The 23317-nt window shown below is 37.6% G+C and overlaps 1 long non-coding RNA gene across 2 annotated transcripts in view; it reads right to left on the bottom strand.

Annotated features, from left to right (window-relative positions):
• LOC149651432 (uncharacterized) overlaps positions 1 to 23317 on the bottom strand; it is a 260536-nt gene that overhangs the window by 126706 nt on the left and 110513 nt on the right. For both annotated transcript variants that reach the window (XR_016371214.1, XR_016371213.1), the window contains one exon: positions 21329 to 22025. This is a non-coding gene — a long non-coding RNA (uncharacterized LOC149651432). The remainder of the gene's footprint in view (positions 1 to 21328; positions 22026 to 23317) is intronic.

A 23317-nucleotide genomic window follows, 5' to 3' on the forward strand; every position in this document is an offset into this window, starting at 1 on the left:
TTAAGTCTCAGTGAAGAACCAAAATTTCGGTAGAGAGAAAAATTTCTAAGTCCATCTAGACTACAACCTGCCATGTAGGCCACAACCCGCTATCTAGGCCACATCCCGCCATCTAGACAACAACCAGCTATAATTTTGGCCGAAACGGCGTTCCATAGAAGAGGAGAAGCTAATTCCGAGCTAAAAATTCCACGGGGAGATGAGAGGACAGAGAGAAAACGCGCGGGAAAAAGACAGAAAAGGCGGGAAAAAGTGTAATCAAGGCGGTGGTGGTGGTGCTGGTGAAAAGAGATGGAAAGCTAGGAAAGGAAAGGGAGGTGAGGGGGAGTACTCCGTTACGGAATTTGCCTTCTTAGATTCGCTCTGGAAAATTGTCAGCGCGAGGGAAAAAGGGGATCCTGCATGGAGGAGAAAGTGGCTTCGCAGGAAAGGAATGGCGTAGGAAAAAGATCGATAAACGCTGCTAACAATATAGCCCGAGAAAAAGCTATATAGCCTCCACAAAAAACGAAAGGAAACGTTGCTTACCTCGTTTCACGAAGTACTTTCTACAGTATGACAAATTATATTTTTAATTATATTGAAAACTAACTGAAACGGCTTATTTAATTCGCGTATTTAAACTTTAAATCTTTGTTAAAAAACTTGAATTAAAAGGTTTGTTTACAAATAATCGTTTAGCACTTATAAGAATTTTTGTAGGCTCCAACACAAAATTGGATCCACTCGCAAAAGCCTTGTATAAAATTCCATTACAGCTGATGTTAGTTTCAGTATAAATGAAGATGCAAGCTCTGGAATTGAGAACGAAAGCTGGGAAAGTTATTAAGAGCTAGTATTTTTTCATTAAGAATAGATTTATCGCTGTAGGAGGGAGGGAGAGAAGGGGAAACCATTTTCAAGTAATGACTGGATGCACACTCTTTTGGTTTTTATGACGACGATAAAACTTTTTAAACACGTAATCCTAGAATAACGGCCCCAGAATATAATAACCTTTAAAACAAAGAAAAGGAGAAAATAAAGCCATATACCCCCCTTAACTGACATTATCCTGGAAAGCTATCACCGACTGGAACTGCTGCTACCGCTCTATTTCATCCTCCTACCAAATGAAGGAGCCGCACGAGAAAGAACTACTGCATATCCTTAAAACGTTATATAACCCCTTTATTTAAGGGCCTATTTAGTTAGTTAAACCCAAAGCCCCATATAACTTTAGACAAACTGTTGAATACATCGTGAATTTTGCATATACTTTTCCTTTGTAGTTCAGAGCTCTATTTCTGTACAATAATGTAAATACAGGGATGGATGTAATTTTAGAAGCTGAAATGGAGAACAGAGTAAAGTCCCGGACACCCTTCCCCGGGACAGGGGTGGGGAGTAGGAAAGAAGAGGCGGGTCATAGCGACAGAGGTAAAAAGGAATTACGTCACTATTTTTCACCGTCCGTCCCCGACAGCAACGTCATCAAAACGTAGTTTGAGTGAGCCAATAAGATAATTTAAACTTTTCGTTACTTGTCGGAGGGAGGTGCTCTATACTGGGCTATGAGTCGGACTGAAGTAAATACTAACCGTTCGTTCTCCATTCCGACTTCTAAAATTAAATCTATCCCTGATATAACACAAAATTAATTACTTTAAAACCCAAAATTTCCACTTTATAAATAGCCTTGATAATTCCAAGTAATTGGCATATGACCTTAAACCCTTAACTCCATATATAAAGGTCAAGGTTCACGCGATTGAAACTAAAATAATAAAAAAAAAGAAGTTAATCAATTTTCCCATTTAAAAGGGTACATACGTCGAAATTTGACCGCGCCCCAATGATGCACGACTGACCATATTGACCCCTTTATATTTCCCATAAACCATGGCATACTCGAAATAAATTTACCTTGTCTTTTCTATCCCATCCTCTATCTACGGACCTTTTGAAAATTAGGTTTATATTTTTTTTTATTTTACGTGATTCACAATGAACCGAGAGGGATCAAGCTTTTTAAGGACCCCCAAATACGTTAAACGTGCCTGAACTTTCCAGGGATTTTCTATCAGGAATAAATACTATCAAACGTGCTTCGAATCAGGATCACGTGACATGCACGTGTAGTATTTTTTTCATACTAAGTTTATCCCTAGATGCTTTCGCTTTATAACTTTGAGACCTAAAACTTGATTGATTATGAAAGTTTTTATATATATTTTTTCTTCTATCTTTTCCGAATAAAGTCCACATTTTTTTATCTTATGGTCAAAATTTATCGTTGTTTCGATGAATTTTATATACTATTTTGGTCAGTGTCTTTTTTTTTGGATTATTTCCAGCAAGCGCAGGCGAAATTGGATAAAAATTTAACTTGGCATCTACGTGACCACTCACTCGGTTTTGAAGTAGTTTTTTCTTCTTATGGGTGGGATTTTAAAAGCTTCGCTTAAAAAGATATTTCTCTATCGATTTTATTTCCGGTTGACCTTTGACATATCAGAACTTAGGGGCAACGTTAATTTGGTCAAATTTTCACAAGTTTAAATGACGTAAGTTAGTTTTTGAACGAAGAATTACACGTGACATAAACTAAGATTGCCTTTTTCATGATCAGTTATGATAACAAAAAGCTGGTTCATTCATGCTGCTATGCACGTCATCACTAGTCACATGTTAATTATGACTTAATGCGGTCACAACTCACAAGTTTCTAATAGAAAGATAAAACTAAAAATCTACACCATAGTCCTTCGTCATAATAATTTAATCAAATTTCAACGTAGGTCAAAATTGAAAATTGAACACAGAAAATAATTTAACAAGGCCCAATTTCTAACCTCAATAAAACTAACGAAAATAAAAAATCTGTTTGAAAAACGGTCCCTAAAATATTACACAGACAGTCAACTCAGTCCCTGAAGAGATAAATGTCAAAGCAACGCTTGAGTATATATCCCTAATGAAGAGCTGACCAATTTCTCATGGTTCCCGGAAGGAAAATAAACGAGTGAGCTCGTGGGGATTGACGCAAGCTCGCGCGAGGCTACGTTAATATTTAAAAACCTCCCGAGCCTTTTTCACAATCAGAATTACGCCCTGACGCAGGGTGGAGTCGCCCTTTCCTGCCTGCCTCGAGTATGCGAGTACTCGAGTCACGAGGAGTTCCTCGCGAGCGCGATATGCTCTGTCAGACACCTGCACGTGATGCGGGGTCGCCTACACGGCCCTTGGGTCAGTGGTCAACCCTAGTTTGCAAAAAAGGAAGAAAAAAATGTAAGCACCGGCCCTGCCCTGATCTACTCCAAGCAGCGGCGCTTCACCGCTGTATATATGCACATACACATAAGCAGCCGTCAAATTAGAAACCATACATCATTGGTTATACGATGGTATAGTACGACTCGGCTCGGGCAGGTGGTTTCATTTATTATTCCATTATTATTCTCAACAGATTTGTTAGCTCAGCCTTTTACCAGCACCCTCTACGAGTACTGTCTCTTAAAGACATTTCATCAATTATTACGCTACAAGAGATTTGAGCAACGATTATAACGAGCCTGTGAACTATAGGCCTATATACAACAGTGGAAATGTCCGTTTTAGGACTATACAGGGAGCATACTCTTAAATTTAAATTCCTTATAGGAAAAATAGGAATTTTTTTCCGGAATTATAGGATTTTATAGGAGAAAAATTGTGTTTTTATAGGAAAATATAGGACTAAAAATGCTCTAATATAATACAATTTTGGGCTTAAACTATGTAGAAAATTCCAAAAAATAAAAAATAACAAATTGGATTTTACTTTGAAAACTCAGAAGAACTTAATTAAAATATAACATAATATAATATATAAAAAAATCCTAAGCGAGCTCCACAATTTCGGTGTCTATTCAAATGTGATCTCGATAAAAAAAGCTAAATTTTGATAAATTTGATGCTAAACTATACGAAAACTTCAACTAAGTCAAAAATATAGGATCTTATAGGACCTTTCATGAAATTATAGGATAATAAAGGACAGGTTCAAAAATATAGGAATTTATAGAAATTATAGGACCGGTGGGCTCCCTGTAATGTAAATCTAAAAAAAAGTGCTTGTAAATCTAAAAAAAAGTGCTCGTAAATCTAAAAAAAGTGCTCGTAAATCTAAAAAAAAGTGCTTGTAAATCTAAAAAAAAGTGCTTGTAAATCTAAAAAAAGTGCTTGTAAATCTAAAAAAAGTGCTTGTAAATCTAAAAAAAGTGCTTGTAAATCTAAAAAATAGTGCTTGTAAATCTAAAAAAGTGCTTGTAAATCTAAAAAAAGTGCTTGTAAATCTAAAAAAAGTGCTTGTAAATCTAAAAAAAAGTGCTTGTAAATCTAAAAAAAAGTGCTTGTAAATCTAAAAAGGTGCTTGTAAATCTAAAAAAAAGTGCTTGTAAATTCAAAGGGGGCATATCATGATACAAATCCAAGACATGCCTTGTGACACATGTTTAACTATTTCTTTGTTTTAGGGGACCATTTGTGGGAACCCATATCTTGAGGACCCCCATGCATGTTCTTGGACACTGTAAGAGGACAGACACCATTTCATTGAAGGCAAACATATCAGAAACACCCTTTACAGACCAATAATTCTTTATACTATGGACAATTATCAAAAGAAAAAAGTAATAATAAAACCCATCACTAAATTAATTAGAAAATGGATAAGGCCTTTAAAAAAATATATTTATAGAGAGAGAAATAGCAATTGCGGTGCCAACGCATTTAGGGTAGAGATAAATTGGTCAGATCTAAATAATTGGGGCTGAAATTGCGCACGAGTCCAGAGAGAGAGGGGTGCCATAAGAGAAAGAGGAGAAGCCCATGCAGTATGGAATGTAATTTCGCTAAGTCGGCTCGAATAAAGCATAAGGGAAGAGAGAGAGCCTGCATTAATTTCGTAACTCAATAGAGCAAACGTTTCGAATTAATCTTTCATTTCTCATTAACATAAACGTTCCCCTATGAAATGAAATCAAATTAAAAGCCTCTCTAATCCAGCACCAAAAACAAAGTTAATATTTCCCACCATAGAGATGGGTTTACCGAAAATTATTAAAACTAAACACGTATCAGAATACCAACCTACCTTACCTACCTACACTGAGCTAGAAATTATATTCAATATAATAAACATCAAAGCTAAAGACATTTTTTAATCAATGAATTTCTAAGGCAACGGGGGCGCTTTAGAATCCCCAGACCTTCATAGAGGTTAATATACCTTTATAGCCTTATAACATCTCACACTAAGGCTTATATTGAACCTTGTCAGGTTGAACGAGCGAGGTTGGTCCCTTGGGTAAAATAGAAAAATTGTTTTAGCTTTGATGAAAAAAATAAAAGAAAATAAAAATATACCTATATATAAAACAAAGAGGCGGGTTTCTCAATTATGTTTCGCCCTCTGTTTTCTAATTCCCACGTGTTGGCGTTTACCTGAGTACGATACGTAATTTTTGGGGGGAGGGGGTTTGGCCCCACCTCCTTTTAACTCTAAATATTAAACCTCTATATAGAAAAATGGTATTTTATTATTTTTATTTAGAATATACTATACACGATCCCTTTAAGTGTAACGAGAACTTTAAAAACAAAACTATATAAGAAAATTTAGTGATATCGTTATATTAACTTTCTCACTCTCTCCTTATATATTAAGATTGTTTGACGCACGTGTTTTTGACACGGTTTTTAATTAAAAAGAAAGGGTGCCAAGGCTTAACTTCCAATAATAAAAATAATATAAGATCAAGGCTTAGTCATAAAACCCAAGTTCTTAATATAGAAGACTAAAACTAAATTATAAAATTAATACCCACGGAAATTCAGAGGTGATCCTGCTGGATGGGATTCTTTAGGCTTAGGTACCTGTTAACTTTCTGTCGTATAGCAGTTAGGCTTAGATAAAATTTACAACTATTCCCGGCATTAAAAATGGCGGGAAGTAATTCTAACTATTACGAGAGAGTCTTTTTGTTTGGCGGTAGCTAAAAATAGTTCAAAGCTTTCACTGCCCATTCCGGGGTCGTAAGAAGGGAGCTAAGTAACCTCTTAGTTAATTTCCTAAACCTATATAACAGGGACTAAAACCTCCGATGTTGGACCGTTAGCTATATATATATGGCTTTGTTCGGGAAGTAAAAGGTATTATAGTTCAAAGGCTAGGAAAAAAGAATGGAAATTGTTTGCTAAAAACCTATAAAGGTTAAATGGTTTCATTAACTAGGTTCTCGCGAATGTTTTAAATTAAAAGGGATAGTAGTGTCTAGAACTTAACATATATTTTCGGAGATTTTCAAAAACGAATTAAATCTTAAATTAAAAACTTGAATAAAATTGGAATTTTAACGAAAATTTTAAATATTATCAAAGCAATAGTTGCGCTATTTTACCAATTAAACTTACTACTCTCCCTTTCTCAGAAATGACGCAGCCGTTAAAATCTACAAGCTCTAAATATCACCTCTTCCTAATTATCCTACGGTCGCCACTACAGAAAAGGCGGGAAATAAAGTTCGCTAAACAGGAGAGGATAGCGCGAGCGCGCGCGCTAATTAAAACTATCCAGGAACTAGGCGGGAAAAGAGGAGAAAGCTGGTAGAAATCCCGCCTGTAAAGCTTGTCGCCCACCTAAACCTAAATCACCCCTAAATTATACACGCCACCACCACGCGAAAATAAAAACCTAAAACGCATGAAATCTTTAATAAAAAACATTGGCGTTATAATAATATCTCACTAATGAATTGAATATTTTTTAAAATAGTCTAAAGTCGCAATGTGGGCGATTGGCTTAAGCTAGCACGAGCCTTATCAACATCCCACAGTTCCTAGTTTAACGGTATTCAAATCAACTAAGGTTTCGTCGGCGTATTTCCAACGGCGAAAATCGAAGGTTTTCCCAAATGATTTTAATGCCGAAGTTTATGAACAATATCGGAAATAACGGATTGAATTTTCACCCCCCCCGTTACCCCCATTGCACTTTCCCGTGGTAAAAGGGGTTTACCGGAAATGCTCCATTATCCCCCCCCCTGGCTTGGTATGTGCGTGTACACCGAACGAGTTGTTTAAAATAATAAAAGAAAAAATCCCATGCAGTAATGATCATCACAAAAACTCGATACTTTTCCTATGGGACTTATTAAAAATATTCCTGCACTTGATTCGTGTATTTACTGAACGCGAGTGGTCCAATTAAAAATTTTATTTAAAACAAACTTCACTCTCCCTTTAAAGAATTAAATATATTTAATTCCATAAACCTTCAGCTCAAATCAGTTCTCTTCGAAAAATATCCCTAACTTTACTCGTAAAAACTGAATCACACATATGTTTCTCCTATAGTAATTCAACCTGTAGGTAGTTTCGGCAAAAAAAAGGCAAGCATTACATTACCCTTGTACACACATACACTATACCAAGGAATATGCCAGAAACGTGCTCTAAAAGTCTGGAGGCCAATCCTGTACGGAGTTTTTAACGGTTTACGTGATTACCTTACCTTTAATATTTCTATCCTATCTCTCCTACATTGGCTTGCACCAAGAAGTGATATCTAGTTTATTAGGGAGAAGGAATAAATTCGCCGCATTTCCAGCTTTATCTCCAGTCCAAACGTAGGTCCGATGTTAATCCCCGCCTCTAAATTACAACCAGCATCTCACTGGTTCTTGAAAACTCACGTCAGCGCGACGCGAATGACGAAAATTACGTATTTTCCGACTGAGGAGAGGCGAAATAGCCCGGCCTCCTTTTACGTCCCCCCCTTGTATTTTGAAAGGGGCACTGGGACTATTGAGCGCAAATACTTAGGCATCTTATACCTTCTCCCTAATAAACTAGATATCACTTCTTGCACCTAACTTTCTTGTATAGCAGACAGGCTAAAAACTACAGGCTACATTTCCATTTCAAGATAAAAAACTATAGAATTTTTTAATACTGAAAAGAAAAAAAAAAACTCATAAGGTAACAAACACAATTTGCTTGCTAGGTTTTTACCGAGAACAATTTTCTAATATGCAAACAGAGAAAACGAGGATGCGTTGGCACGTACAAACTCCCCACCAGTGACTTAAATAGAGAGTTTAAGTAAAACATTCAAACACGAAGTTTCAAAATAGGATCGAAGTACAGTGAGTGAGATAGTTCTATGGGAAATCATAAATTTTGGGTCGAAAATGTTCAATATTTCTATGACCAGCCGATTTTTCTCTTAACAAGGGATGTATATACACCCCCTAACACAAGTTATGATCATTGGAGTGTTTTACGGATGACCACTTCAAAATTAACGTAAGAAACTGAAAGACAATAATTGCTAATTTAATTAAGGGTTTATCTGGAAAACAATCTAACCATAATTCGGAAACAGTTGGCCTTATGGTAAAATGTCATGAAAATTCATTTCCCATATCATGCTTGTTTTTCATGTTTCTATCAACAATATTAAGAAATTAGTCTGAATTTTCTAACCAAACAGTCGATTTACTCATGCAAATAATCGATAGCTTAACCTTTCTAAATTACTATTCCGTATCTCACGTAGACAGTTAGGGTTAGATGAAGAAAAAAACCTTTAACTTTTTACTGTTCACAAGCGTTGCTTACGTAAAAAGATATACGTTGCAGGTTGGGTTCGGATTTATCACGACTTGCGAATTTTCTTAATTTCAAAGTTATTTCCTTTTCCGACCCCCTGATCAAACTAACAACAAATAATATCAGTAAATAGTGTACAAAATACTTTAAAATTATTTGTTGTTAAGTCAATATTTAGTTTTTATAAGTATTTAGTATCAATGGATGAAGGGCAAAAGTTTGACTACCATACCCAAGAGGAATTGTTGGTTATACTGAAGTAATAAATATGATTGAAGACATACCAATTGTAGATAGTCAAAATCAAAGGTATAATGTGAACAGCCCATTTCCTTGAGAGGTGCAGTAATAAGATCATAAAGGAAGACAGTCATCTTCCTTGGGGGGGGGGCTTGCCTCTTAATATACCTAGCTACTTCTAACTTGCCCCCTTCCCTCCTCCATTTCTCGCAGTATAAAGCCAAAAGCTGGTTCGCGAGTCGCTCGCTATGAATGCTTGATTCAGTATACACCCCAAACCTAACATACCACCACCATCAGGAAAGTACCACGTGGCATACCCATTAATATAAATAACCTTTACGGGGTCCGACCACCATAAGGTTTAAACTGGCAAAGGCTTAGCTTTCCACAAAAAGGGAACAGAAAGATAAAAAAGATACCTACATAGTTGAAAAGATTGCCAGGGCTTGAATTCCGTGACAAAACGCGTTTCTTTTTTTATCTTTCTTTTAAGGAAGACTAGGCCTAGCTGGGATAATTTCAAGTCCAAATAAAATATAAAAAAAAAAAACGTTTTACGTTTATATTTATTACGCAGGGCTTCTGTTACTTTGTTTTTAGAGCAGGGCATCCTTTCAGGGTTAAGGGTTTACTAGATTCAAGTCTGATGTAGTAGCATCGGAATGGATTTATGTTATGTGAAGCAGTGCATGCTAGCTCAACCAAGGGTAATTACACCGTAGTCATCTTGTTTTTCAGTTCAGAAAATTAAAAAGAAAAAAAGAATTGGGATGTGAGAGAGAGTAAAACGAAATTGGACGTGGCGTTAGCAAACAAAGATATTTTAATGATTGAAACTGTAAAACGAGATAACTTTCCGTCCTCACTTACACAGTTTTACGATTTTTCATTTTTTCTTTGCTTAAATTTATCCAAGAGATGGACTGCCTTCCCATTTATTATCTTAAAGCTTTTTCCCCCAGGACGAAATTTAAGTATTGTTCTAAGAAAAATCTTCCGAAAGTTAAACGTATCCCTTTAAAGGGATAGTATCGTATAAATTAAATCATTAAACACTTGACCACCGAGTTCTATAGACGAAGGTCAAGCTCAACGGGCTCTTCTTTTTCTTCGTAGTTTTGACTCAACATCAAAATCGTCTACCTCGTAATTAATTTCGTAATTTTAAGAAACCATCTGTTTTTTGGGTGATTTAAAAGAAGCTAACAGTGGTGGGTTGTTTTTTTTTCCTCTTGAGTATTATTATAAATCCATGGTCAGTGGTCTAAGAAAAAGGTCCTTCTATGAGGTAAAAAATGACAACGGAAGGCGAAGGGTCATTGGCGCGAAATCTTTCCCGGGGTCCCAAAAAGTTCCGGACGGAGACTCGTGTGTGCAGAGTCGTTTCGCGAGGAGGTTAAGCGGCAATCTGAAACGACTGACATTTTGCGGGGGATATAAGCCTTTGTTCGGCCAATTACGTCCGAGAACGGCTTAGGTCCCTGGCCGCAAAACGCATTAAGGCGAGCGACAAAAGAGCATTAGTCCCTTATGGCATACGCTGAAATGGCCATCCCTACCAAGAGAGAGAGAGAGAAGAGTCTAAGATCCTTTCAAAAACCCCCGGCCGGCTACCAATCTTCCTAAACCTCACTTACTCCCAAACAAACCATCTCACCTACCGCCCACTTAACGAACCAAGTTTCATACAAAAGTGAGGGTGAAATAGAAGTCCGGAAACACAAAACAACTTTCGCACCAAAAATTTCAATTTTCTATTGATTACTTGATTTCAATTTCAGTGTTGGAATGTCTAAAACAGTGGTGCACTTCCCAAAGTGTTGCGACAGTGAGATTATTTTTGGCCAATAAAAACTTAAAACTACCTCGTGTCATGCACTTTCTTCCATGTAATACCAAGAAGTGATATCTCGTTTATTAGGCAGAAAGTGTAAGATGCCGAAGTATTCGCGCGCCATAGTCCCATTGCCCCTTTCAAAATACAAGGGGGACGTAAAAGGAGTCCACAGGCCTATTTCGCCTCTCCTCAGTCGGAAAATACGTAATGAGTTTTCAAGAACCAATGAGATGCTGGTTGTAATTTTGAGACGGGATTAACTCCGGACCTACTATTTGGACTGGAGATAAATCTGGAAATGTGGCGAATTTATATCTTCTCCCTAGTAAACTAGATATCACTTCTTGGTAATACATTATGTCAATTCTATTTCCAAAAGTTTGGAAAATAATTTTAAAAGTTCATCAGAAAATTCCACGACGACACAACGTTCTGGGAAACAATGGTCATAAACCTAACAACTGAAGCAAACTATTTTAATTTCTGGTGTTTTGTAGTGAGAATTTCTTGCGAGGATTTATTAGATAATTTTGCAGGGAGTTTGGGTAGGGGAAGTAGGTAGAAAGGGTTTAAGAAGGATGGAGACACTAATTAGAAGCTTTAAAATAGGGCTAGGAATAATTGAAGGCGCCGTTTCAGAAAGGCGACGCCTAATTTCACGGCTGGCCGAAGTTCTCCTTTCCCCAACGCCGTCTTCCGAGATTCTACATTCAAAATATGACGCCACTGCATTTGTTTAACTCTAGACAAGTAGGCAAAGTCTGCGAGCGCCGTCGAGCGAACTAAAGCTTTGCTTATAATAAACACCCAAAATATTTTACATTCACTTTTTTTTCTTCTTCTTGTTAAGTTGGCAGTTTTAAACTTGGTGAATAATAGCACGTATACAAGAATTTGTAATAATAATGAGAAGGGGTTTTAATTTATATAACATTTCTCTAGAAAAATCGCGAATCTGTTTAAATTTTATAAACAGATAAAGGTTAAAGTTCAATAGAAATCATATAAAACATCTTCCATCATCTTTACCCATGTTATGGAACGGAAAAAACTACGAACATGAAGTGATATCTAGTTTATTAGGGAGAAGGTATAAATTCATTCATCCACATTTCTAGCTTTATCTCCAGTCCAAACGTAGGTCCGGAGTTAATCCCCGCCTCTAAATTACAACCAGCATCTCATTAGTTCTAGAAAACTCACGTCAGCGCGACGCGAATGGCGAAAATTACGTATTTTCCGACTGAGGAGAGGCGAAATAGCCCGGCCACCTTTTACGTCCCCCTTGTATTTTGAAAGGGGGACTGGGACTATGGCGCCCGAATACTTAGGCATCTTATACCTTCTCCCTAATAAACTAAATATCACTTCTTGCGAAAACCTTAAGAGCCTGAGGCTGGGACCATCTACATAAAAGTACCACGGTTAACTTCAAGGCTGTTGTGTTTTTTTTTTACTGTAAAATTAAAATTAAAAACAAGCAAGCATAAAAAGAAATAAAAATCCCGATGTAGAAATGAATATTGGGTTAAAAACGATTGAAAGATGGGGATGGAAGCTCAAGAGGAAAAGGATGAAGTAGAGGAGAAGATGAAGGAGGAAGAGACTATAACACCTGCTTTCTTTCCCAAATCTCCCGCTCAAAATGGGCCCCAATACTATACCCTAACAAATATACAGTATAGCGTCGCTACAAAATGCATTCATCATTTTTGGTGGACTCTCCCTGATTTTTCTAACATTAAGAGGGTTGATGGGAGAGGCAACAGAAGGTTGGGTTGGGTGTGCAGCGTAAGCCTAAATGCGCTAGGATGTACTAGAATTTAATCCAGAATGCTTTGGGAAGCGCTATAATTGCGTATTTTCATTTTCCTCTAGTTCTTAATATGCAAATGACTTTACCCACTTTTTTTTATTTTCAATTAATTTCTTCCCATACCGCGGGATATTTGGCATATGTTATAAGGGAGGAGAGGAGGGAATGAGTCACGTGACGCGTTAGGCCTAATTTATAATTTTTTGCAAGGTTTAAGTCTTTGCCTGAAGGTGGGGAATTTTGGAAGGAGGGGGGAAGGGTAAATTTGAAGTAAGCCTTTGCTCGAGTTGGCAAAATCCTGTTGCGTGTGAATATGGACAACAGGTAGCAGTCGATGCTTGAAAGGTCAGAGTTCAGATCGTTATCACACAGGGGAAACTGTTCAGCATATTTTCTGTTTCTGAATCCTTTCCGATTTTAAAATAGCTAAAACTAACAACATCTTGGGCTTCATTTTTACATTTCCAAGTATTTAAAATCATGGAAACACTACAATCAATTGAATTCAGCATCAATCCTAAAAACTATTGGAAGAAATATTACAAAATTGAAACCATTTTTTTTTCAATTTTAGGCCTAATACTTTGTTCTTTATTTCCTACCACAACAGAAAAAAAACAAATAATAAAATACAATATTATATTATATTATATAAAAAAGAATGCGGGAATTTCAAAATTGCTTAAATTTAAATATAATATAGAACATACATAGTTCCCTTAAATAGTTGGCATTTTCGCAACCTGTGGAATTCCATGTAGCAAAACCAGACGACGACGTCGTACGACGTCGTACGACGTGCCATTTAAATATAAAGTAAAAATGCAATAAAATATATAGGAGCTAGAGAAACTTGTATATAACGTCCTTATATAGTTGCCAAAATAAAAGCGCAATCCAGTGTTTAAGGGCACGAAAAGAAAGTATAGGTTAGGGCAGAAAAGCACGCGATGGGCTGCGGCGAAAACCCCCGAAAAAGTAAAAGCGAAATAGAGCGTGCTAGACAAAATATTACTAGAGAAGTTCATGAGGGTTTGGACATTACAAGCCAGGCTAAGAGTAAAGCGCATGCAGCCCTCTACATACAAAGGAATACAGTCAAGTATCCCGCACCACGGCATCGAGTCTTAAGTTATTTCTTCATGGCAAGGGGGGGGGGAAGGCAGGAGGGAAAAAATATATATAAGAGAAACGCACGGAATTTTAGCACGACTGTGAACCATTAAGAAATTTCACCTATATGACCAAGGCTTCGCTTTGAATCTAACTTGTTTTCTTTGATCTCAACGTGGCCAAGCGCTTAGCAACAAGTATTAAAAGGAGAGACGAATAATTTAGAGGCAAAAGCTTTGACGTCTTTTTCTCTCCCCCAACCCCAAACCCTTACTTTATCGTTGCTTCCATAATAAACAACTAAAGAAGAAGCAACAGGCAAAATCATTCTAGCCTAGCTCGAACTTTCCCGCCCGGCGCATGCATGCACTTCGATCTGAAATACAATTAGGCTTAAGACGTTGAAAACACGCGAGAAAACATACTACTACTACCAAGAAGTGATATCTAGTTTATTAGGGAGAAGGTATAAATTCGCCATATTTCCAGCTTTATCTCCAGTCCAAACGTATAGTATAGGTCCGGAGTTAATCCCAGCCTCTAAATTACAACCAGCATCTCATTGGTTCTTGAAAACTCACGTCGCGAATGACGAAAATTACGTATTTTCCGACTGAGGAGAGGCGAAATAGCCCGGCGGCCTCCTTTTACGCCCCCCCCCTTGTATTTTGAAAGGGCCCGGGGACTGGGACTAAGGCGCGTGAATACTTAGGCACCTTATACCTTCTTCCTAGTAAACTAGATATCACTTCTTGCTACTACTGCTACTGTATACCAAAAAACCTTTTAACTTAAGAAACTAATTTCGTTTTAAGCATCGATTATTTAGGCTTAGTGCTTTGGTTTTATCGCTTAGCGGAACGGAATTCAAAAAGTGGGGGTTTTTTTTAATAATAAATGAAACTAAATTAAACACTCATTCTTATTTGTGTTGAAATCTCTCTAAGGGGAGAAGGTAAATAAGGCTTAAGTAGGGAGAATTAGGAAGTTCTAGGATTTCCTTAGGCTTAGCGGTTTCTTTCGTTAAGCCTATTTGAGAAACATTAGGGTTATAAGAATTAGAATGAGTTGGTTAGGCTTAGCACTTTTACTTTTTTTTAGACCTGCATTTATCATTAATAAACGCATTTTAATTTTGGGGTCAACTTGACGTAAACTAATAAATCGAGTTGATTACGCGGCGCGGTGCATGCCGGGAATTATATAAGTTCCGCTAGTTTTATACAATCTGGCCATTATAGATATTAAAATTCATACTAACAGAACGAAAAGGCTGAAAGGCAAAACGTAAGGGGGCGTGTTTTTGCGGGAAAAAAAAAAAAAAAAAAGCCCGAGCCTGAAAAGCGCGAGCGCGCGTGATCTTTTTGATAGGCTTTTCCCGCCAAAAAAAGACCCTCAAACCCGCCATTTCATTTGTGTAATTGCACGCTTGTTGATTACAAACGGACATTAAACCTTATAATATTTGCGGCTAGCTCCCTTGGCCTCTTTTGCCGTAAAACAAATAGAGAGAATACGCTAGCCATTCCTATATTATACTATTTTAATATATATATATACGGTTCGCCAGTTAAAGTTGAACCTTAACCTCTCTAATAACAAGCGTACCCCGCCTTTTGGCGCGCAAAGAGCCCGGCCTGGTTGGCTTTTAGATGACCATCATTATAGTGAAAGGGGATTGGGGGGGGAACAGGTCGAAACAATGCTCCAAATATAATCAAGGATCCTCTATGCAGAAGGACAAGAACCGCAACTAGTTTCTAACCATATAAACTGCATCTGATTTTCTCTTGACCAAGGTCAAATTGCTTCTGTCAGTCTCATTACCCCACTCTCTCATACAAACGGGTGCGTGGAGGATTCTAATCCTTCTACTTAGAGGGTCCTTGAACCGTTTATAGATTTTCAAAACAACTATACTACCACAACAATGGCCAAGCCCAAATCCGGGCCGCCTTAGTCGTCCTAATACTTAGTAAGATTGGCGAAGTAAAACGCTGTAGTTCTAACTGAGCACTATAACGTTTTAATTATTTAATATGGTATTTAATAAATTTTTCCTTAAGTTTTTTTAATTAATTATTATTTTTAATTTAATTCCCGATTGTGAACTACGCTTAAGATTTTGGTATTTTGGTCCTGGTAATATAAGCTTACTATCAAAAATTAATTCTAGTTAAACTGATTAAATAAAACTCAATTAGAATGCGTATTGAGAATTAAATTCCAATGATTTCTATACCTAAATTAATTTTGGAATTAGTCATAACTACCAAAAACAGCATAAAGGGAAAAGCCAACATTTAGGCTGAAATTGTACCGTGTTAATCCTACGGCCCCTGTAGAAATGTTTCACCCGCTACACACACCTGTAAAGGGTAAAGTAATCAAATAGGAGCTTAAAAAAATACATAATTCTACCCTTGAAAATATTTTAAAACTTGGTGATGAAATTTATTTACTGCAGTTGGTTTATGAGAAAAGGAAGTTATATTAGAATTTAGGCTTAGGAAAGATTAATCCTATACTAAAATTTAGAGAAGGGCTCCACGAGGGTCCAGGGGGAGAAATGGCGGGAAATTTTCCAGCAAGCGCGTGGAAATGCATACTCGCGGTAGCTGGCAGTTTATGATTTATGAGGTAACCTATTTATTGTATTCATTTTTAGGGAGCCCCCTTCCAACAATTTGTTTTCATTTGCATGGACTTATGCAAATGACATTCCCTGGTACGTTTCCCGCCAAAAAAACAAGGGGACTCCCTGTATGGATTACGTAAAACCGGGGTTATCAAATCGATGAGCGTTTTGAGAGTTAGGGCCCATCATAGAGAATGGTAATTTTCCAGTACACTGATGAAGGTACGCGCTAAATAGAGTAATTCCCTGATCGCGGTTAGCGTTCAACCCTTAAAATAAAGGTGGGGTGAAATACCAGTCAACTTTGGATTGTAAAATAATAAACTACTTGATAATCTTGATAAAAAAAAAATATTTTTATGTATGGAAGGAAAGCCAGCTTTCAGGGGCAAACAACCTCATGTTAATCCAAGCGGCCCCTGTAGAAATGTTTAACCCGCAATACACAAGTGTCCATATAAAAAGCGACCCACCAGGCGCGATATAAAAATAGTAATTGTGGAATAATTAAAATACACGAAGTCACCTTGAAGGATATCATAGCATTAATTATCTAACACAATATCAAAAAAAGGTTGGGACCAAAAAAATAATTGATTATTTTTGACAATTTCAAAATTCCCAGACATTTCGAAACAGGCCCTGGAAAACAAAACATCCTCTCTTGAAACGGGGCGTTTTACTTTAATAGGCCATAATAAGGGCGCAATGACTATGGTGTATCTTACGTTATTTATATATATAGCCCGGCCCAATAAAAGGAACATAATTGGATTGACGTTACTATGGATCTCACGTATTTTGTAATGATGCCTTTACTAGGCCCGCAAACAAGAAACACGAGCTGCAGCTATCAACCGAAACTCTGTTTACCTAAAACCTAACACTAACGATAAGCGCCATGCTCTCCCTACCTCTGAATTCACCTTTCCACGGGTTCCCCCGAAAAGAGCTCCAAGGTAACGCGTAGAAATAGGCTATAGACGTCCGTCAGAACAATGTAGTATCCTTTCAAATCAAACTTAAAGGAACCGTAAAGTGGATTTTATAAATACGTCAAGCCACGTGGTACGCGAGAGGGACGCGATACGGGTTTAAGAAAGTAGCGTAGAAGTATTAGGAACGTCTTTCTTTCACGTGCAACAACCTATTTAAGAAAACTATCTCCACCCTGCCTCGTTGAGAACTTCACAGTTCCTTTAAATGCGTGCAGCGACTTGGGTTTTGGGGTCCATAGTTGGGCGGGTCCCCTTTTTCTCTAAGCGCCCTTTGTCAGGCGTCATATGTTCGATCGAGGTTTGTGGTAGGGGCCTAACGTCAACGCGTCGTATCGCGTGGCGGCGGGAGGGGGGAAGGAAGGGGTTAACTTCCGAATCCCTAAAGATTCACGCGCCAACACGGAAACGAACGCGAGTGTGTCGCGTGACATTCCGCTGGTATTTTTGACCATAATAAAATTAACGTTTGAATCTTGAGATATTATAAGCCTTGGTTTCGAGAGAAAACGTATTCCCCCCTCAAGTTGCCTGTACATTTGAGTCAAGAGAAATTAAACTATAGGCTAAGAGTTCAGTTTGAATCAGTACCTGTTTTCAGAGGGACTGAAAACACCGCCATAAAATTAAAACAGAGTAAAGGATTTTCTATCAATTGTGTGGAATTTGATTCATTTCTAACTGAAACAATTCCTGTCCATTTCGTTAAGGTCCTTGACGCAATCACGTGAACTTATCAGTAGTAAGAACTCGCCTAAGACGTGAGAATTCAAAGATATGCCGTGATCTCAAGTTTATATCCCTCAAAGGTAACTTGTACCAACTAGTACGTTCCCAGTTATTACAGTTATATGGATTCTTGTCCATAATTACGTTGAGAAAACCTTCATGCACGTTAGACTCTCAGTCTTTTCACAGTCTGATGACACATCCAAGCCCTGCTTACAACCTTATAATTATAATTAACACTATCACGAATAAAATTCGACTTCTCTATCCAGACGCAATTGTCCGAAACGTAAGTGTTACTTAAATCGCGTAATCAATTCCCGACTACAACCAAACCAAACCAAGGCACGCCTTAAAGCTCTGTACTGCAGATTTCGGCAACACAGCTGTTAAGCCGTCTCCATAGGTTAAAAAAAAGAATGCCGTGACAAAGTCAAATATTTCGTAATAACACGAGATCATATAATGAAAAAGAATTCCCTTTAGACCGAAATGATAATAGAGTGTGTAATATTACACATAAGAGGGGGGAATAGAAATCTCCAGAGAGTCGAGGTACATAAGTGTAAGTGTCAACTGGTATATAACTATTTTAACAAAAATGTTTCTATAGAACCAACCGAATCTCGACGAGTTAGTTTGGTTTCAATGGCGAATCTAACAAGCTCTTATCACGAAAGGCAACCTATAATAAATTACACCCAATGAAAAACCTTTTTTCTCGTACTGTAACAGTGGAAAATTGGTATTTTCCAAGATTGTAAACTGACCGCGTCTCGGTTCAAAGGCAGCTTTAGCGCGTGTGAAAATTCCTACACCTGAAATTTTATACTTGATAGGCCTTTTGCAACTTTTGCTCGAGTAACGACTCTCGCGGGATTTAAATTTTGAAGAGTTGTACACTTATTAAAAGACCTATAAGTAACTTAAAGGGGTCGGTTAGTTAGTTAACTATTACACATTCGCGATGCGATAATTTTAGCTCTATTTATTTTCGATTCACATTAACAACTGTTGCAAAAAAAAAAAATATTTTAAAAACGTGTACCTTAAGGGTTAAATTACTATTTACGTCTGCAATATTTAAGGGTTTATTTTTATCCTGGGAAATTAGTACATATTCTAGTCCTAGTTATGCCGGGGCATTCTTTAAAAGTTATTTGAGAATTCAGTCTAGTCGCTTTTGAGAGAAACGGAGTGAGAATAAGGGAAATGCCTTCGGGTAATGGCCGACACATTTAGGAAGTCTCCAAATTACGAAGGTGGTAAAATTCTTCCTAGCTCAGTAACAATTTTAATGATAGGCGCGAGTCGCCCCCTTAAAGAGCCATCGGGGGACATTAGATTCTACACCTATCTCCTCTTTATTGCCTAAAGTAAATCAATTAGAAGTACATGAGACAAAATTTAAAGGGATAACCTCGTAAAACTTGCTAAATAGACAGACGTCTAATGATGGGTATCTAGTACATTCTTAACTAGAAATACTAGTATTATACAGTATGGGTTAGCTATTTCAGGGTATTGTTATAATAGTAATATTAATATTAATTAAACCATGATTAGATTAATTAGATCCCGATAAGATGTTTAGCTTTTCATTTGATTAAATCATTAAAACGCACCATGATTTAGTATTTAAATTCTATGCAATTGGTCTTCTGGAATAGCCAGGCCACCCTCGCTATTGTACAGTTTGTAGTTGGCAATGCAAAGTCGTTGGGAAAATTCGGGGGACGGCTTGATAGGGGCCTAACTCTCTTTTATAAGCTGACCCATAACCATAACCTAGGTCCCCCCTTTAATGGTAACGGAATGGCGGGAATTTAGTGGGTGGCCATGAGAGGTAAACGGGTTTCGTGCACTAACTTCATTGGTCACTAAATTTACTAAGATAATTCCGTGTTTAATACGTTTTATCTCAGGGACAAGTGACCTTGTAGGTCCAGTAAAGTCCGGTGGTCGAGTAAATTGCCTTCTTCAGGACCCCAATAGACTCGTAGCGAAATCTACTTTATACGGGAATGAATAAATCAACAGGGATCACTAGAGGGCAATGAAATAGCCTATTGGGAACTATACCCGCAGCGTTTCAAACTATAGGACTAGATGCGCTATGCCTTGGGAAAAATGAGATTCAATGGTCGTTCTCAGATTCCAAAATTAAAGCTTTTGAAATACCCGGGTCCTAATATCTTGGAATCGTTTCAGGGTATGGGAAGACTTCATTTTTCAATTTTCAAGACCAAAAGGGTATTCTTTCTTACAAAAAAATCTTATAAAAGTAATCTCTCTTTAAAATTGGAATCACATACGCATCTACAACGTTTAAGGGTTAAGCCTCATGAGTCATTATGAAGGGAAACATACGTCACGTGGTAGGTATAATTGTAATTCAATAGATATTTACGCTGTGACGTCACGAAGCGGAGGAAAAAAGAAATTCCATCAGGTGGTAGTTTCCGACTTCCGACAATAGTATTTTATACCATGACGTCATTAACTTCACAGCGAGGCTTAGTTTAGTTAAATTAATTGGTCGTAACTAGAGTCAAAGGTGCGGGAAATTGGAGTCTTATTTCAGGCGAGTAACCATAACCTATCCAAACTCACTATCCATTTATAATCAGGCAATTTAAGCTCTTGAGAGTGAAAATTTTCTTGGTTAAAGAAAATTGCTTTTTAAACCAGGCGTATGCAAATGTCGCTGCTCCGACGGTATTTATAATGTTCCAAGTTTTGGGTTTTGTTATAGTAGATGTTAAGGGACACCAGGGCGCCATCATGGCCGCACGGAGCTCTAGACCCCCTTCCTACGAGCGGGCGAACGAGCTCTGTATTACCATAATGCGTGTTTAATGAGACTTTCATGACTTTGGCCCTAGCTTGGTTCCTGACACTTCATTAGTTAAAGACGTCGCCTACCAACGATACTTGGGAAGGAGTCCTCAATCTACTTGAGAGGCAATTAAATCCTCTAGTACTATTACATGTCATGCTGGGCTTGGTGATTTGAAAGACTGTAGCTACAGTTTTGTTAAGGAGTTTGCCCCAAGTGAATGTAGCTATAGTTTTGTAGCGTTTAATTACGTATGACTTGTTTCAATTCTAAAATGCCCAACTTTCCAGGTTATCCCTGACCATTTTTAGATGCTTACTGGAGACCATTTGATCTCTGATTACTAAAAAAATCCCTGACTTTCGTAGGAACCCTTCCCAAAACTCCACTTCTTCCATAAATCATAGACGACCCTTCGATGTCAGACGTCATTATAAGTAACAAAGCGAGCAACAAAAACGAAAACAAAGAAAACCGTACTTACATTTTAACGACGATTGAATTAAATCCAAAGATGGTGACGTTACATACAAACGCGAAACCAACCTATACACGCGATAAGTTCACACAAAATGCTAAACTTGGTTAACCTAACAGCGAACACTACGCGACTAAAACCGTTTTAACGTGTTTGGGAAAATGTTTTGACACATTTTCACGTTCACTTTGGGTTACAGTCACAGTACTTTCACGAACAACATTTAGTAAGGTATCCATGTTTAACGGACTTCTTCAAGGTGATTTGCGCATTAGGGTACGGGACTAAGGGACGCTGCGCTTTGACCTGAAATTATGTTAATGCGCACACAGCGTTTGGCACTATTCACTAGCTACAATTCGCATTGCAGATTAGCGCCCTGACCTGAAAGCTAGCTTTACGCGTATATAAAATCATGTACTCACCCATTAATTTTGTCATCTTGATGTACTCGTAGATAACGATAAATCGCGTAAAGTTCAAGTTCACCGTTAAAACGAAGTTCAGGCGAAGTTCAAAGTTTAAAAAACTAAACGCGTTCGGGAACCATATAGTGACGTCATTATACAAGTACTTTGGTTCCCGCGATCCTCCGTGCAGCTCGGTCGTGCACTGGACCGCCAAAATCTTGATCCCTCGCTGATGGCCAAACGTCGCCCTTCGAAGAAATTTCCATCATGACGTCACTCAGTCAAATAACGAGCTGAAATTAAAAGTAAAATCCTTGATTTGAGTCACACACCAAATTTTAAAAATTTAATCCTTTTTTAGTCACTTAGTCAAATAACGATCTGAAATTAAAAGAAAAATTATTTGGGCAACACATCAATACGATAACTTCACTACACAAAAATTTAATCCTTCTTTTTTATTTGTATAAAGTCAATCTATCGCTCTGAAAAATGACGTCCATAGTTTCATGAACTCAATTGGAAGAGGTCCACCATAAAAGAAAAACTTTGCTCGTAATATTTATATTCCCAATAATACCCTATAATTTTAGTCGGGAAATACCAATGATCCTATAGGGGAATAGGAATTCGGTCAGCTGCACACGTGGTGGGAAATTTTGAAGAGTTTTGGAATTCCTAAAATTCCAATATTATTCCTTTAGTCTAAACTTTCGGTGGTAGGTGCAGGGGAAAAAGGCATTCAATATATCGAAGAATACTAAAGGAAACTTTTGTATCTGACATTTTGGAACAGATATAGATAGAACGAGGGAGGGAGAGGGAGAAAGAGAGAGAGAGAGAGGGAGGCGAGAAATTCCTTCCTGGAAAAGGAAAAGTGCGACAAGGGAAATCATCGATTACAGTACGCCAGAGAAAAGGATTCTGGGCGTGAAACGTTGAGCTTTCTAATTATCTTTGAGGCGAAATAGAACAGAATGGTATAAGGGGTATGGATAGCTCAGGCTGCAGGGGTCTTTCCTATTGTTCAGAGTTGGCAAAATGAATTATATCAAGAATTTATATCATTTTTAAAGGGAATATTGCTTAGGTACAAGGATACAGACCGACCATATAATGTCATATGTAAGGAAATAGAGCGTCAAAAAGGTCAAGGAATTAGTTAAAATCAACTATGGTAATGAGCCAGGACTGACTGATAATCAACACCCAGCCCAAACCACTTGCCCTACTCATAAGTAGTAGGCGCGTACTAAGAAAGATTTTTACAATCCGACGCCATCTTAATAAATGGCGCCCCGAAATGTAAAAAATCTTCTCTATGCAACAAAGTCCGCGCGTTTCAACCGATTTCGCAAATATTTAGTACACTGGTTTCCTTTAACCTATAGACAGGCTGAATGGTCTTTCGAGTTCAATTTGTTGCCATCTTTTTAAATGGCGGCCAGAAATATTAAACCCTTCTTTATGGAATAGTGTTCGCGTGAAAAGTAATAAAAAATGTCCCGACGGGCAACGCCGAGTGCCTTGGCTCCTAGGGTGCTACATACATATTAGTCATCACTAAAATCTACCCATTCTTTAT

This window comes from Phalangium opilio, unplaced genomic scaffold (genome assembly GCF_054372755.1).
Source record: "Phalangium opilio isolate 3A_F unplaced genomic scaffold, DU_Popi_V2 ptg000082l_1, whole genome shotgun sequence".
Classification (NCBI taxonomy): Eukaryota; Metazoa; Arthropoda; class Arachnida; order Opiliones; family Phalangiidae; genus Phalangium; species Phalangium opilio.